Genomic DNA, 19,085 nt, shown 5'->3' with positions numbered 1-19,085 from the left:
ATGTGGAAAGTTGTAAGAGTGTCATAATGATTGTAAAGAGATGGAAAGTAGGCAGAGAAGAGGAGCATGTGATGAGCCATTAGGTGGGTGTAGAAGAGGTAGATGTTGCAGATAATCTTGAGAGGGAATACCACATATTGAAGTGGAAGGCAAATGACCTACTTGGGTTGTACAGAACAACCCACTTTGGCCACTGCCTAAAGATCTCTCAGCATATCATAGAAAAGGTTTATTGGGGTCAGATAGTGTAGTAATGAATGTTAGATTATGACTTCCAATCTGAGAAAATGTCCTTGCTGATCTACTTATTCCTAAGGAAAAATAAAACAAAAAACAAAAGGCCAGTTTCTATATTTTGAACTCATTTTAAGAGCTCTAGCCTGCTTGAGACTTTGGAAATGAAAATTAAATTCCTGAGTAGATTTAGTAGACATGGTAGGGGGTAGATGCAAAATGAAGGCTTTTTAATAAATTTCTCTATCAAAATGTCATGAGGGCATGTCTTAGTCTATCCACAAGCAAGATCAACAGTCCTAGATTTCAGATCCTAAGAGACCTCCTGCTTCTCCCTGATGTAAACTCTATTTTATTGGAAAGTAATCTGATTTAGCTTTGGCTTTGTTTTTGACATTTCCTAGACCAAGGACAATCTAGTGGGATCATTTTAATACAATGAATACTCATGTCACTATGGTGAATATTTGGATAAAAAGGACTTCGTCTTAGAGAAAAATGGAAATAGAAATTGCTATTTCTAATTATGGAAGCCACTGGGTGTTTTAGCTTTGCTTTTTCCATTTAGAAAAGATAAAGTAAACTGTTATTACTAATATTTTTAGTATCAGCATTAAGGATTCTAGTCCACAGACCAGAGAGTTTTCAGTATTGCCCAGGTATTTAGAAAAACAACAGCAACAATAACAACTGAATAAAGTACAAGAGACAATTTTCTGGGCTGGGAAGGTGGCTCAGTGGTAGAGCGCTTGCCTTGCATGCATGAGGCCCTGGGTTCGATTCCTCAGCACCACATAAGCAAAAACAAAAAAGCCGGAAGTTGTGCTGTGGTTCTAGTGGTAGAGTGCTAGCCGTGAGCTGAAGAGCTGAGGGACAGCGCCCAGGCCCAGAGTTCAGGCTCAAAGGCCAGACCCCTCCCCCCCCCCCAAAAAAAAAGAACCAAGAAAGTGTCATCTGTAGATGGGCATTGTGACAAAATTAGAATCCAATCTTCTTAATACTAAGTCCATATAAAGTATATCAGAAGTATTTCTGCCAATTGCACAAGGGTGAATATAAATGAAACCAGACAGGTGTTCTTTGAATCTATTTTTAGAACAATAGCAGATGTGTATAATAGAAAGTACTGTCTCTTCCTATAGAATTCGGTATTGTTTGAAAGTTCTATTTTTTCACAAACTCTTGTGATTGTTCTTATTAATCCCTCTGAATTCACATTGCTTAGGGAAAAGCTGTACACAGGGAGGGTACTAACATTTTTAGTACTTGCCTTAGATTCACAAAACCCTTTTCTGGAAGAAACCTTGGAAGTCATTTAGCTTTAAGTTGCTTAGACACCTTTACATGTTTAAACATTATTTTTTTTCACTCTCAAAGACAAGTAAAAGACATTTAGAAAGAAAAGACCCTTTATTTATCTCAACTCTTTAAACAAACAATATAGGAACATTGACAAGAAAAATAACTAAAAATAATGGAAGAATCCTTCGTAAAATTCTTCTTTATAAAAGGTGAAAGAGACTGACTGGTTCCAGAGAAGTATATTGCAAATTATACCTCATATAAATACACACCATTATTGCTTCTTCTTGTCCCCCTCACCTCTTCTTATTTCTTTCTTCTTTATAAGATCAATTCAAGCTTGTAAGAACACATGGACTCTTTTGTATAGTGTAGAGGTAGAAATACAGCACAGAAAAGACAGGTTTCCAGAGCTACACTCTTGTGTTTGAATCACTTACCTTTACTCATTTTATTTGAATCTTAAGAAAAATTTATCTTAGAAAATTAAGTTAACCTCTTCCCTCAGTGTTATCATCTATACAATGGAGATGCCAATATGGTAATTATTACAGTGGTAATTAGAATCAAATGAATTTATCATTGAAACAATACATAGCATGCTCAATAAAGAGTCCAGCTTGATAAATCTAAGCTATAACTATAATTCCTGCTAAACTAGGTAAAGCTGAGGAGAAAGCTAAAAGTGTATGTATATGTATATATATACATACATATACTAAAAGTTGACTATATATATATACATATATATACATATATACAAATTTAGTATGTGTGCACACATTTATACACATTCTACTTTATATATAGTATACAAAAAAGAAGTTAAGTACTTTGTTTATGCTATGGATTGTAGCAGGATTATATCCAGGAAGCTTGGATCTAGAGCTGTTGCACTTAATCCTTGTGTTTGCTATATTGCTTCAGGTAACATGCATCTGAATTAGATCTTCATGTGTAAGGTATCAAATGCCAAGCACCACAGTGAGACCAGAAACATTCAAGTAATCAGAAATTGCATAGAAAACCGATGGAAGACTTGATACTCATTGATTTCATTATATTTCTTTTCCCCAGTTTCCCTCCTACTAGAGCTATCAAAAGTAAATCCATTAGCAAATTCCCTCTGAGCAAGGTGCTGAGCAAATTGTGGTTGTTACTGGTAATCCTCCCCTACCAGATACAGTCTGCTATTTGAATAACACCAAACAAATCAGTACCCATATGGCTCAGTGATCCAGAAAAAGTTTCTAAGCCTCTGTAAGTCTTAGAGCATATACCTGTTTAGAAAATTTTTCTTTCTTTCCTTTCTTTCCTTTCTTTCTTTCTTTCTTTCTTTCTTTCTTTCTTTCTTTCTTTCTTTCTTTCTTTCTTTCTTTCTTTCTTTCTTTCTTTCTTTCTTTCTTTCTTTCTTTCTTTCTTTCTTTCTTTCTTTCTTTCTTTCTTTCTTTCTTTTCTTTTTCGGGTCCGGTTGTGGGGCCTGAACTCTGTGCCTGGGCGCTGTCCCTGAGCTCTTCAGCTCAAGGCTAGCGCTCTACCACTTGAGTCACAGTGCCACTTCCGGCTTTTTTTCTTTTTGCTTATGTGGTACTGAGGAATCGAACCCAGGGCCTCTGGCATGCAAGGCAAGTGTTCTACCACTGAGCCACCTTCCCAACCTAGAAGATTTTTAATGGTATTATACATACTTTGTATTATCTAGTACTGTGTGCAGTAAATATAAACCTTACAATGAATGCTAATAATTATTGCTGCAATTATATCCAACCCTGGGAAAAATAGGTGAGGAATCATTTTATAATGTCGAGTGAGAATCATCCAAAGATTTGACCACTTACATGCCAATTAAAACATCAAACTTCAGTGATAGAGAAAAAGCAAGGGAAGGGTGACACTGTTCAAAAAGAAATGTACTTATTACCTGACTTATGTAACTGTAACCCCTCTGTGTACCACCTTTACAATAACAATAAAAAATTGAATTGTATCCCTATCTATGCCATTGGCTTGAATGTATCATAACTTCTTTGCACATAACTTCTTTATAGCAAAAGTGTTAGTATTCATGTTTTCCCCACTAGGATGGTGTAATCATTTGAGATAATTAAAGAAAAAGAACTGTCATATTGCAAAGAGTGGGTATTCATATCCTTCAGAGTCACTGGTACCATTGTGCTTTTGCATATGCTGTATCATCTGTGTGGAATCCCCTCATCTATTATGAAAATTTTGTTCATTTTCGCAGACTTATTTTTAGCATACATTAGTGAGATTAGGTAGTCATTTATATATCTCTTAGAATAACTAATCTTACTTAATATTTCTCCTGTATACTGTGTACCATTTAAAAGATTACACACTCCTATACCTTTTCTCTTTGAATGCAAAGTCGTGGAAAGCAAGTGTTTCTTTTAATTTAGCACATGTTAAATGATTAGTAAATACAGACTCAATAAAAGATAATGTTTTCGAAATTTAAGAATTCTAAGAAAAAAAAAGAATTCTAAGAATGCTTTAGGGCATCAAAAATAATTTCCTAGGCTTACTGAGGGGTGTTTACTCTGAACTGGCAGGTAGTAAAATGTATTTAAAATGGTGGTGAATAATAACGTAGCAAAATAAATATTAGAATAATTAAAAATGGCATGGTGAATTAAAAGTTCAACATACTGAACAGAATAATACTTACTCTCTTTAATATGTTGCAATGAAAACAGAGTTAAACATGAAACAAGATCACAATGTAGGTAAAGTTAGTAGTTAAACAAGTAGCTACTTTTTTCTTACTGCATAAAGACTATTATAAGAAAACTGAGGAATTAAAAAAAAAACTTTCTTTCTCCCAAGACAAGATGAGTTGGGAAGAATGGGTGAGTGAAAAACCAGAAACAGAATTGTGTAAGCAGAAAAACGTGGAAAATGATTAAGTTTGTTGATCTATGGAGAAAACAGAATTTCAATGGCAAGTGTTGAGAACAATCCAATTTAAAATGCACCATCCCAAAAAGGTACTAGCTACCTCAGGGAACAGTTGGTGAAAGTGAAGAGCATTGTTTTAAAAGCTAGTCATGGATCCAGCCCTTCTTCTAGTGGTCAAGTAAATGTTGCACCATGATTACAGCATGAGATGGAGTTGTATGTTCAGGAGAGGGTGAAGCAGTCCCACTGGATGAGGTAACCCCTGTACAGTGATGGGAGAAAGCACTAAATACAAACAGATGGATTTGAGGAAGAAAGGCTTGATCCCAACTGCTTCCTTTATCTGTTATAGCTACAAAGAGGCAACCAAGGACCATGAGATCTTGGAAGAAAACTTGTAATGCAAAAGATAGGAGTCAAAACAAATGGAAATAAGGGAGTCTACTGATGGAAGGAAGTAAATGAAAGAAGAAGCATTCCAAATTCTGTCATTAGTACCTTTAGAAAATAAGATAAAATATTGCATCATTTAAATGGGACTTCAGCAACCAGACAAGATATTAAAGGGTTTTCTCTGTGGTAACCAGCTCAAAAGGTATGTACCAAACATGTTGACATCAGGTTTCCTAAAAAATGAGACAAGAAGTCCCTTTACAAAGTTGACCTGTTCTATGAACATCCTAGAGTTTCCAATAACTTTGGTTTCCAACATATGAACCAAAGATTTTGAGAACTCTGAAGAAAAGTTCTATAACTTTTTTCTATAAGATAGAAGCCAAACAGAAAAATGAATCCTATTGGGAGCAGAGAGTGGTAGGATGAGAAAAACTTCCCCAATTAGATAATTAGTACCCATAGAGAACGAAGATATTTCATTCATTAAAGAAAAGAAAGAAATATTACTCAGGATCATTTTCAGAGTTAAGAAATATAAAATAGTTCAAATGAAAAAAGTACAGAAATGAAGAGCTTTGTTTTAAAACCCAGTCCCAGTTCCAGCTCTTCTTTTAGAAGCCAGATAAATGTCCCACCCTGATTACAGCATGAGATGGAGTTGTATGCACAAAGTACAAAGATAAAGATGAGGTAATCCCCCTGCCCCCAAATGAAGAGGAAAATTAAAAATACAACTGAAGAATAAGGAGACACAGGTCTAATGTCTTATCTAACTATTCCAGAAAGCAGAGAAAACAGAAGAAATAATCCAAAGTGTACTTAAGAAAGGGATGAATTGCAAGTGCATTTTCTTGGAGATGATAAAATTATCCTGTATCTTGATTGTGATAGTGGGCTTGGGAATCTATGTATGTGATAAAACTTACTGAACTATGTGCCAAATTTTTATATTTATAGGAGAAAATTTACAGGAGAAAATTTGAATTTATAGATTGTGATTTACAAGATGAAGTAGAAAGTAATAGATGCCAAGAAATCCTGAGTGTGGTCTTAAAATAATTTGTAGAAATACAGTCTGTTGGGTTTCCTACTTTGTCCAAGATGACACAATTGATTGAAACATCCATTATTTAAATTTAGCTTATCTTAAAGTCTGACCAAAATCATACCCTTAGAGCTCCTATAAAAGAGACCTAGGAGTTTCCAACTTATATTTTGTTGAGAAACAACAATTTCCTAAATCGATTATACAGCTGAACTTATTATGAATTATTCCACTCCTATTTATCTGGTCCTTTGCTGACCCATAAATTATTTTTTTGTGTTTCTGGTAAATACTCTAATAAAACTAATAAATATTTTATTACTGGGGAGAGACTTAAAAGTAAAATCATTTTATGATTTTGCATTCTGAGATGCTGACAAAAGAGTTAAGAACTTAAAAACAAGATCTAGAAGAGATGTCTGCACACTCATGATCACAGCAGTACTATTCATAATATACAGGAAGTAGAAAAATGAAATTCTTTGATAGATGGGTAGATAAATAAAATGAATCTTGCTTAGTCATAAAAATAAGACAATTCTGATATTTCCTACATGAATGAACTTTGAGGACAGTATGCTAAGTGAAAAAAATGATGTACAAAAATGATATTTACCATAGCTAAGATAGGAATCAACCCAGATGCCCCTCAGTAGAGGAATGGAATAAGAAAACGTGGTATATATACACAATGGAATTCTATGCCTCCATCAGAAAGAATGACATTGCCCCATTTTATAGGAAATGGTAAAGGCTTGGAAAAAATTATATTAAGTGAAGTAAGCCAAGCCCAAAGAAACATAGATCCCATGGTTTCCCTTATTTGCAATATCTAGTATATGTATGAGTCAAGCAGAAAAGGTCAGATAATGTGATGTTAGGAAAATGAACCCTTAGATATGTATTTAAATGTTTTTTCTTCTTTCATGCATTTGTTTCTAACGCATTTATAAGATTATTTCTTTGTTGCTTTGTATGTCCCTCCCCCACAGTATAACCCCTGCTTTCACTATATTTGATGTCGGTACAATTTGTGGAGGAGAAGGGGAAAAACAAGTCGTTTAAGGATAACTGTGGACCCGTTACAACAATGAGAAGTACAAGTTGTCATGTCGAAAACGAACTTTACAACTTTGGTGGGGCGGGGGGAAGATTGGGTGAGGGGGTGGGGAGGGGCTGGGAAGGGATGTGAAGGGTAAACAAAGGAGGAGGCTGCAATGCTTGATAAAAATGTACTCATTATCTTGCCCATGTAATTGTAACCCCTCTGTACAGTATGTTCACAATAAAAAATAAAAATTTTTAAAAAATGATAAATACTATAGAATTTCACTAATATGAAGTGAAACTTCTGTAAATAGGAAACTGCCAAATTTTTGGAAATAGGAAGTGTAATGATTGCTGCTTGGAGGCGAGGGGAGGGGAGAAGGAGTTAGTTTTCAATGGATATAGTGTTATGTGATTTTTTAAAACTACAATAATCACCAGTATATTTGTGAACTATTTTAATTCTTGTTCTTACAGAGCAGGATAGGTATTTATTTGCTTTTACAGGTATGACTAATGAATTTTTAATAACTATCAAGTGTACCAGTATAAACTTGGATTCAGTTTAGAGAAGGAAGGTATTTTTTTAACCAAGTAAATGCATCTGTATTCCTTAATGAATAATTAAAAGCTGTTACTGTGTGTTCTTGCTTTAAGACTTGTACTTTTCCCTATTTGGACGCTCTTTATGTTTGCATCTTTTCTTATTGCTATAGCTAGGCATTTTAATACTAAATTGAAGAGAAGTGTTATAAACAATAGCAAGAAAGAAAAATAATTCGAGTCCTTATCATGGGGTTCATTTTGCCTAATATCAACTTATCTGACCGTTTCTGCTTGACTCAGATATATCCTAGTTATTGCAAATAAGGGAAACCATGGAACCTATGTTTCTTTGGACCTGGCTTACTTCACTTAATATAATTTTTTCCAAGTCTTTCCATTTCCTAACAAATGGGGCAATGTCATTCTTTCTGATGGAAGCATAGAATTCCATTGTGTATATATACCACATTTTCTTGATCCATTCATCTACTGAGGGGCATCTGGGTTGGTTCCATATCTTAGCTATGGTAAATAATGCTGCAATAAACATAGTTGTGCTGGTAGCTTTAGTATGGTCTTGTTTGTGATCATTTGGGTAAATGCCCAAAAGTGGGATTACTAGGTCATAGGAGAGCTCTATTGCTATTGTTTCTAACATATTTATAAGATATTTCTTTGTTGCTTTGTATGTCTTTCCCCCATGGTATAACCCCTATTTTCACTGTATTTGATGTTGGTATAAATTTGTGGAGGGGAAAGGAAAAAACAAATTATTTAAATAGGGATACAGGTGGACCCATTGCAACAATGAGATGTACAAGTTGTTATGTCAAAAAACGAACTTTACAACTTTGGTGAAGGTGGGGGACAAGGTGGGGAGGGATGGGAAGGAGAAACAGAGGAGGAGGCAACAATGCTTGATAAGAAATGTACTCATTACCTTGCTGGTGTAATTGTAACCCCTCTGTAGGGTATTTTCACAATTAAAAAAATGAGAAGAAAAAAATAACAATTCTTTGGAAACTTTAGTCAAAACAAACAAACAAAAAAAGAGAAGTGAAGAGAGAGGACATCCTTGTCTCCTTCCTTAGTTTAGAGGAAATGGCTTTAGATTTTCACCATTAACTAGAATGCTGGCTATAGGTTTGTCATACACTGACTTTATTATATTGAGGAATGTTCCATGGATTCCTAGCCTTCATTATAAAGGGTGTTGGAGCTTGTCAAATGCTTTCTCTGCATCTATTGAGATAATCATGTGGTTCTTATCCTTGTTTTGTTGATGTGATACATTATGTTGATTGATTTGTGTATAGTGAACCAGCTTTGCATCCCTGAAATGAATCCTGTTTGATAGCAGTATATGATTTCTTTGATGAGTTGTTGAAGTCAATTGGCCAAAATTTTGTTGAGAAGTTTTACATCGATGTTCATCAAAGAAATGGATCTATACTTTTTTTCTTTGATAAGTAAAATTCTCCCTCTTTGCAGATGACAGGATCTTGTGTTTAAAAAATCCCAATGGATTCAACTTCCAAATTACTTGAGCTGATCCAAAATTTTGGTAAAGTAGCAGGGTATAAAATTAACCCTCAAAAATCAATGGCTTTTCTGTATGCCAACAATGAGAACAGCATGGCTGAAATCGGGAAAGCAACTCCTTTTGTAGTAGCTACACAAGGATCTCTATGATGAAAACTTTAAAAACCTAAAAAGGAAATTAAAGCAGAACTTAGGAAGTGGAGAAAACCTCCCATGCTCCTCTCCTGGATTGGGAGGATTAACATCATCAAAATGGCAATACTGCCAAAGGCTATCTACAAATGCAATGCAATACCTATCAATATTCCAAACTCATTCTTCAATGAAATAGAAGAAGCAACCCAAAAATTCATATGGAATAATAAAAGACCCTGAATAGCAAAAACAATCCTTAGCAGAAGGAACAGTGCTGGAGGAATATCAATAACAAACTTCAAACTCTACTACAAAGCCATAGTAATCAAAACAGCTTGGTACTGGCACAAGACTATTCTTGAGGACCAATGGAATAGGACTGAAGACCCAGAAACGAACCCACACACCTATAGCCACCAAATCTTCGATAAGGGAGCTAAAAAAATAGAATGGAAGAAAGACAGCCTCTTCAGTAAATGATGTTGACAAGATTGGTTAAACACCTGTAGAAAAAGAAAGCTAGATCCTTATATATCATCCTGCATCAGAATCAACTCCAAATGGATCAAAGACCTTGAAGTCAAAGTAAACACCCTCAAAACATTACAGGAAGGAATAGGAGAAACTCTGGGGCTCCTTGGCACAGTCCAAAATTTTCTTAATAAAGACCCTCAGAAACACAACACATGAAAGAAAGGTTGGACAAATGGGATTGCATGAAACTGCAGAGTTTCTGCATGGCAAAGGACATAGCCAGCAAAATCAATAGAAAACCAACGAATTGGGATAAGATCTTCACTAGCCATACAACGGACAAAGGCCTTATATGTAAAATATACTTAGAACTCAAAAAACTAAATCCCCCAACAACAAATCCTCAAAGAAACAACTGCCCAATAAATAAGTGGGCTAAAGACTTACAGAGAAACTTCTCTGAAGAGGAAAGAAGAATGGCCAATAGACACATGAAGAAATGCTCAATTTCTCTAGCCATAAAGGAAATGCAAATCAAAGCAACATTGAGATTTCACTTCACCCCAGTTAGAATGGCTACAAACAAGAAATCTAATAACATCAGATGCTGGAGGGGATGTGGCCAAAATTGAACCCTACTGCATTGTTGGTGGGAGTGTAAGCTTGTTTAACCACTTTGGAAAGCAGTATGGAGGTTCCTCAAAAGACTCCACATAGAGGTCCCCTATGACCCAGAAATCCCACTTCTGGGCATTTACCCAAGTGATCACAAAGAAGGCTATAATAAAGCTATCAGCACAACTACGTTTATCACAGCATTATTTACCATAGCTAATGTATGGAACCAACCCAGATGCCCCTCAGTAGATGAATGGTCAAGAAAAAGTGGTATATTTATACAATAGAATTCTATGTCTCCATCAGAAAGAATGACATTGCCCCATTTGTTAGGAAATGGAAAAACCTGGAAAAAATTATATTAAGTGAAGTAAGCCAGGCCCAAAGAAACATAGGTTCCATGCTTTCCCTTATTTACAATAACTACTGTAAGTCAAGGACAAGCAGAAAAGGTCAAAAGCTATGTACATATGACCATATAAGATGATGCTAAGTGAAATGAACCCCAAGATAGGGACACAAGTGGTTTTTTCTTTCTTGTTATTGTTTTTAATGTATTTAAAATGTACTATGGGATTTTTTTGTTTCTTTTGTATATTCTTCCCCCATGGTACAACCCCTGTTTTCACTGTATTTGATGTTGGTGTTCTGCATCTTGTATATACATTTTTCTAAATTGGGGATGGGAAGAAAAATTCAAAATGCTGAAATAAATATACAGGTTGACTCATTGTAACAATGAGATGTACAAGACAGTATGTAGAAAATGAACTTTACAACTTGGGGGGTGGAGGAATTGGGGAGTTGGGGAGGAAAGTGATGGTAGGGGAAAAACAAAGGAGGGGGTAACAATGCCCAATAGGATATGTACTCATTACCTTACACATGTAACTTTAACCCTTCTGTACAGCATTTTTACAATAAAAGACATATATAAAAAATATTCACCTCTGATGTTTTAATTTTAGCTGGATCTTCACCAGGCCAATGGAAGGCAAAGTGACAGTTTGGTAATAAGAGCCTCTTTTTTTGAATAAGGATGAAAGACACTAGTGGAACTAAAGCAAGACTGATATTCTACTAAACTGCCAGGGTATTGATCTGAGACTCTTACAGCACTGATGCTAGCAATTAAAATTTCTCCCCAAATCTGAGACAGGACTAATAATCTCATGGGAAAAAATAGATCTTTACATATTTGTATTTGTGTGTGCAATTGTTAAAATTAACTTTTACTCAGTGACTAAAACAGCTAGCTAGACATGTGATATTTTAAAAAAATAGGGAAGAAAGAAAAATATATCAAGAAATTACACAGAATGACTAGAGTAGAAAACATAGAGAACAAATAGTATAAAAATGGATGGTAATACGAGAAATTAACCAGATGCCACTGGCTCCCACCTGTAAGCTAAGCTACTTAGGAGGCTGAGATCTGAGGATCGTGGTTAACAGCCAGCATGGGCAGGAAAGTCCATGACACTCTTATCTTCAATTAACCCCCAGAAAACTAAAAATGGTGCTGTGGCTCAAGTAGTAGAGCTCCCCTTGAGCTGAAGAGCTGAAGGATAGTGCCCAGGCCCAGAGTTCAAGCCCCATGCCTGAGTATATATATGACAAATTAATTCATATTTAAATGAAGTATGAAGATTCAGAAGACAAAAGCGGAGGGTTGGAAGCATGGCTAAGGTAAAACATGAGCAAAAGTATCAGATACCGAATTTAAATCTCAGTGTCAGACAAAGAAAAATATACTATTTTTAAGCAATAGAGCTGTTTGCTTGCCTTGCATGCATCAAGCCCTTGTTTCGATTCCTCAGTACCACATAAACAGCAAAACCTGGAAAAGTAATGTGGCTCAAGTGCTAGAGTGCTATCCTTGAGCTAAAGAAGCCTGGGGACAGAGCCCAGGCCCTGAGGTCAATCCTCAAGACAGGCAAAAACACACAAACAAACAAATATATAAATATATAAATAAAAGAATAGAGGGATATTTTCCCAAATTGATTCTTCAAACAAGATTTAAAAATTCTTGTCTATATAACTCTTGTGAAAATGCAAAATGACACATTTTTAATGCAGAAAGAAAAAGATTACTTACAAAGAAATGACATACTGCCAAGTAGCAGGGTTAGCGTTGGTCTTGTTGGTTACTTGAATGACAGAGTTTGGGAGGACTGAAGTTCAAGCCCAGGGCAAAAGTTGATAAGATACTATATCAATCAGTACCTGGATGTAGTGGCACACTCCTGCCATCTAGTTACATGGGAAGTATAACTAGGAGGATTGTGATCCACCCTTGCGTAGGTAAAAATTGGGGACATTATTTAAAAAAAATAACTAAAACCAAAGGGCTGGAGAATGGCTTTACCTGAAGCGCACTTATCTTGAAAATGTGAGGCCCTGATTTTAAACTCTATTACTTCCATAAATAAATACTAAGGAAAAAAAATAACAAGCTAGCAAAACTAGAAGCCAAAAGACAGTATGATAATATCTTCAAGATACCTAAGAAAATAAAATTTACTGGCTATCATTTGAAAGCAATTTTTTTTTATCTGTACAACAAAGTAAATAATCAGCTCAACAGGCAATCTACAGAACAGGAGAAAACATACTTCAGTAAAGGGGTGAAATTCAAAATATATAGAAGTCATATAACTCAATAGCTCAAAAATTCAAAAACCTAATTTTTAAATGGATATGGAACTTGAATGTACATTTTTCCAAAGAATATGTACAAATAATATATATGTATATATAATGTCTACTATCCCTAAACAATAGGAAAATACAAATCAATCTGTGTGATAGCAAACCATATGTGATATTATGGATGGCTGTTATCATAAACAAAATACTGCAAATTGATATCAGTCTTAGGAGAAACCATATAGAGTTTCCTAAAAATATCTAAAATAAAATGACCATATGACACAACAACCCATCTGTTGGGTATAAACCCAAAGGAAATGGAATCATATGGATACCTGCATTGGAGAATTATTTACAATAGCCAAGATATGGAAATAACCAAAGTGCCAATCAATAAACAAATTTAAATAACTAAAAATGTATATACATACCTGTTTACAGCAGAGTAAATATTTAAAATGCTGGGAAAAAAGGAGATACTGCCATTGGAAGCAAATACATACACCTGGAGAATATTTTGGTAAGTGAAGGCAGACATGGAAAGAAAAATGTTTAATTATCTCATTTATATGTGATGTCAAAAACAACTTTGAGGTTGAGGTGAGGGAAGAAGAAATAGGAGATGTAAGTTAAGGTTACACACTAGTAATGATTTAAAAGAAATTATAATGGATATCTAATGTACAGTGAAATTACAATCTCTACTGAAAAGTTGCTGAGAATAGATTTATATACTTTTAACCACACACATGAAAGGTAATTCTAGGAGATAATACACATACAGCCATGTTAATTTTCCTAAGGATATATATATATATATGTATATATGTATACATATATATACATATATACCCACACAAATTTATTATATATATCATATTATTATATCCCTTAATATATATAACAAGTGAAGGAATGTATGATAAACTAGATTTATAGATAAACACACTATTGACTATATCTCATTCTGGTTTAGAACTGTTTTTAAGATATTTTGACAGAAAATAGCTTAGAAAATATAAAAATTACAAAATAAAGTACAAATGTTAAACCACATATATCCTGATGGCCTAACCATGTAAACTATCAAAATCTACATTGATTGTATAAGAAATAAATTTTACTCAGTTTTCAATGCTAGATCTCCGGATATGTGTTCATTAAGACTTACATTCTCCTAATAATTTGAACCATATTTAATTTAAATTAAAACTATAGTCATTCCTGCCTATATATTTCTATCTTTATTTTCATTGAGGCTAAAAAAGATCATAAACTTAAAAGCCAAATAGTTCTATAGAGCTATTGAATAGAAATCTCCTCTATGGATAGCTCTTCATTCTTTTCTTCTTTTTATTAATTTTTATCAAGTTTACTTTCTCATTGACACTAAATAGCATGTGTTTAATATTGTCTAACTTTGAATTTATGGATATTAAGCAGTCAACTTCAAAGTATGATTTTAGAAGCATCACAAATGTTTTCCCTAAATACAGAATTTTAAAAGGAATTCTAAGAAAAAAATACTTTTACAAAATCAGAGGTATAACTGAGTTAAACTCATCTACCTTGCTATGTTTAACAAGTTATTCATATTTAACTTATGTGAAAATTACGCGGTGATACTAAATTGTGCATTACATGCAAAAACACTCAATATAATTTTTAAAGATAAATTTTCAGTGAGGTTAGTGTTGGTTGGATTAAAAAAGAAAACCAAATCATGACTTCAATTCATAACAATATTTATTAAAAGACCAGAAATGTACATTTGTGTGATTCATTGGCTGTAATTGTGTTTAGGTTCCATTATTATTATCTGTCTTTTTTTATTGTGAAAATACTGTACAGAGGGGTTACAATTACATGAGAAAATTTCTTATCAAGCATTGTTGCCTCCTCCTTTGTTTCCCCTTCCCATCCCTTCCCATTTCCCCTCCCCACCCTGCCAAAGTTGTTAAGTGATATTATATCTGTCTTTAAGTATTGCATGTCAACAGGCAAAAGAGAAATAAAAATAATATCAATTCTTTCAAATGTTACAGCATTTTAGCTATTTAAAAAGTTAAAATATAGCTTAGATCATGTTTAATAGTGTAATACATCATCTATGAAACTAAAATTGAGGTTCTGATTCTATTTTGCGAACATTTAATTCATGCTATACTTTCTGTTGGGAAATTCCAATTTTTTTCTTTCCCTTTTTCTATTCTTCTTCATTTTCTTTCCTTTTCCTTTTTCTTTTTTCTTTTGCTTTCCAGGGAAACTCTTTTGTCTAATCTAATTTCTCACTCTACAATGGATCTGAGCTTGGTGTGAACGAATCTTGTGAAGGAGAGCTAACTAACACACAATGAAATCTACCCCATATTTGGAAAATTGCAAAGTGTAAGTAGATTGTTAGGGCTACCTTTCTGTTATCAGGATTTATCACAATAAAACTAGAGACAGAAAAGTAGATAGAGAGGGAAGTTGTTTTTGAATGTGTCTAAATGAGCAAATAAATTAATGAATGAGACCAAAACCTGTGTAACTATTATTTTATCCCATCTGTTCTGTTTTTCCTATTGTGGTGCTCACTGATTCTACTTATCCATCTATATTGATAATGGTTTGCTTCATAGAAATTCCTAACATGAAATGGGTTTTAGAATTTTTTTGTTATTTATATATTATCTAGAAATTCTACTTAGGCATCAACTTTTTAAAAAGTACTAGTCATTTTTATGTTTTTTTCAATTGTAAAAATAGTATACAGAGGGGTTACAGTTAACATAAGTAAGGTAATAAGCACATTTCCTATAGAGCGTTGTTACCTCCTCCTTTGTTTTTCCCCTGCCATCCTGTCCTTCCCAACCTTGCCAAGTTGTAAAGTTCTTTTTCTACATACTGTCTTGTACATCTCATTGTTACAATGAATCAACCTGTATATTTATTTCAGCATTTTGTTATTTCTCTTCCCCTCCCCAAATTAGAAAAATGTATATACAAGATGCAGAACACCAACATCAAATACAGTGAAAACTGGGGTTGTACCATGGGGGAAGAACATATAAAAGAAATAAAAAAAAATCCCATAGTGCATTTTAAATACATTAAAAACAATAACAAGAAAGAAAAAACCACTTGTGTCCCTATCTTGGGGTTCATTTCACTTAGCATCATCTTATATGGTCATATGTACATAGCTTTTGACCTTTTCTGCTTGTCCTTGACTTACAGTAGTTATTGTAAATAAGGGAAAGCATGGAACCTATGTTTCTTTGGGCCTGGCTTACTTCACTTAATATAATTTTTTCCAGGTTTTTCCATTTCCTAACAAATGGGGCAATGTCATTCTTTCTGATGGAGACATAGAATTCTATTGTATAAATATACCACTTTTTCTTGACCATTCATCTACTGAGGGGCATCTGGGTTGGTTCCATACATTAGCTATGGTAAATAATGCTGTGATAAACGTAGTTGTGCTGATAGCTTTATTATAGCCTTCTTTGTGATCACTTGGGTAAATGCCCAGAAGTGGGATTTCTGGGTCATAGGGGACCTCTATGTGGAGTCTTTTGAGGAACCTCCATACTGCTTTCCAAAGTGGTTAAACAAGCTTACACTCCCACCAACAATGCAGTAGGGTTCAATTTTGGCCACATCCCCTCCAGCATCTGATGTTATTAGATTTCTTGTTTGTAGCCATTCTAACTGGGGTGAAGTGAAATCTCAATGTTGCTTTGATTTGCAATTCCTTTATGGCTAGAGAAATTGAGCATTTCTTCATGTGTCTATTGGCCATTCTTCTTTCCTCTTCAGAGAAGTTTCTCTGTAAGTCTTTAGCCCACTTATTTATTGGGCAGTTGTTTCTTTGAGGATTTGTTGTTGGGGGATTTAGTTTTTTGAGTTCTAAGTATATTTTACATATAAGGCCTTTGTCCGTTGTATGGCTAGTGAAGATCTTATCCCAATTCGTTGGTTTTCTATTGATTTTGCTGGCTATGTCCTTTGCCATGCAGAAACTCTGCAGTTTCATGCAATCCCATTTGTCCAACCTTTCTTTCATGTGTTGTGTTTCTGAGGGTCTTTATTAAGAAAATTTTGGACTGTGCCAAGGAGCCCCAGAGTTTCTCCTATTCCTTCCTGTAATGTTTTGAGGGTGTTTACTTTGACTTCAAGGTCTTTGATCCATTTGGAGTTGATTCTGATGCAGGATGATATATAAGGATCTAGCTTTCTTTTTCTACAGGTGTTTAACCAATCTTGTCAACATCATTTACTGAAGAGGCTGTCTTTCTTCCATTCTATTTTTTTAGCTCCCTTATCGAAGATTTGGTGGCTATAGGTGTGTGGGTTCGTTTCTGGGTCTTCAGTCCTATTCCATTGGTCCTCAAGAATAGTCTTGTGCCAGTACCAAGCTGTTTTGATTACTATGGCTTTGTAGTAGAGTTTGAAGTTTGTTATTGATATTCCTCCAGCACTGTTCCTTCTGCTAAGGATTGTTTTTGCTATTCAGGGTCTTTTATTATTCCATATGAATTTTTGGGTTGCTTCTTCTATTTCATTGAAGAATGAGTTTGGAATATTGATAGGTATTGCATTGCATTTGTAGATAGCCTTTGGCAGTATTGCCATTTTGATGATGTTAATCCTCCCAATCCAGGAGAGGAGCATGGGAGGTTTTCTCCACTTCCTAAGTTCTGCTTTAATTTCCTTTTTAGGTTTTTAAAGTTTTCATCATAGAGATCCTTGTGTAGCTACTACAAAAGGAGTTGCTTTCCCGATTTCAGCCATGCTGTTCTCATTGTTGGCATACAGAAAAGCCATTGATTTTTGAGGGTTAATTTTATACCCTGCTACTTTACCAAAATTTTGGATCAGCTCAAGTAATTTGGGAGTGTAGTCCATGGGATTCTTTAAACACAAGATCCTGTCATCTTCAAATAGGGAGCTTTTTACTTCATCCTTCCCTATTTGGATTCCCCTTTATGTTTGCATGTTTTCTTATTGCTATAGCTAGGAATTCTAAATTGAAGAGACGTGGAGAGGGTGGACATCCTTGTCTTGTTCCTGAGTTTAGAGGCAATGGCTTTATCTTTTCCCTATTAAGTATAATGCTGGCTGTATGTTTTCATACGCTGCCTTTATTATATTAAGGAATGTTTCATGGATTCCTAGTTTTTCCAGCACCTTCATCATAAAGGGCTATTGGATCTTATGAAGTGCTTTTCTCCATGTATTGTGATAATCATGTGATTCTTATCCTTGTTCTTGTTGATGTGATGAATTATATTAATTGATTTGTGTATATTGTACCAGCTTCGCATCCCTGAAATGAATGCTGTTTGATTGTAGTGTATGATTTTTTTTATGAGATGTTGAAGTTGATTGGCCAAAATTTTGTTGAGAAGTTTTGCATCGATGTTCATCAAAGAAGTGGGTCTATAGTTCTCTTTCTTTGATGAGTCCCTGCCTGGTGTGGGAATGAGGGTTATAATGGCTTCATAGAAAGAGTTTGATAGTGAACTTTCACTTTCAATTTCATTGAAGAGTTTGAGGAGTATTGGTGTCAGTTTTGTTTTGAAGGCACAACAGTACAGTCAGAGGTGAATCTTTAAAATCCAGTCTCTCCTGACTTATCCAGAGGAGAAATACAATAATCTTGATGGTGAGCACCACCTATACGTTTTCCTTTCACACCACCATTGTAGCATTGTGCTTTCATGAAATCTGTAAACTTTTTGATAGAGAAGGCCAGCCATGTCTTCCTGAATTTTGTGGATTTCTTAAATACAGATCCAAAAATAATAAGAAATAGCATTTTTAGAATTTGCTACAAACTAAGCAATTGTATGAACTTTAGGTGTTTTAGTAATTCACTGGAGACACTAAGAGATTATATATGATGTCCAAAGCTGCACAATGAAGAATCTATCAATACAGGACTTGAATCCAAGTGTTATGTGACTCCATGCACTAATTCTCCGCAACTTATCCAATACTGTCTCCCATTAATGGAAGAAACAGCTAGTGATACAGGTTATGTCAGCAACAACTTGAACTTTTACACCAAACAAACTAATGGGGGATGGGTAAGGAAAGGACACGGTAGAACAAATACAGGAAGGCCTATAAGACAGATGGAGCTTTGTGGAAAAGGACATTTATGAACAAGCAACATGAA

At 34.6% G+C, this 19,085-nt stretch overlaps 1 protein-coding gene across 12 annotated transcripts in view; it reads left to right on the top strand.

Moving 5' to 3' along the window:
- Nucleotides 1-19,085, top strand: part of Slc4a10 (solute carrier family 4 member 10) — a 446,328-nt gene that overhangs the window by 244,442 nt on the left and 182,801 nt on the right. The window lies entirely within an intron of this gene.

Source organism: Dipodomys merriami, unplaced genomic scaffold (assembly GCF_024711535.1).
Source record: "Dipodomys merriami isolate MVZ:Mamm:240054 unplaced genomic scaffold, mDipMer1.0.p SCAF_1, whole genome shotgun sequence".
Taxonomy (NCBI): Eukaryota; Metazoa; Chordata; class Mammalia; order Rodentia; family Heteromyidae; genus Dipodomys; species Dipodomys merriami.
This window is presented reverse-complemented; position numbering and strand designations above follow the sequence as displayed.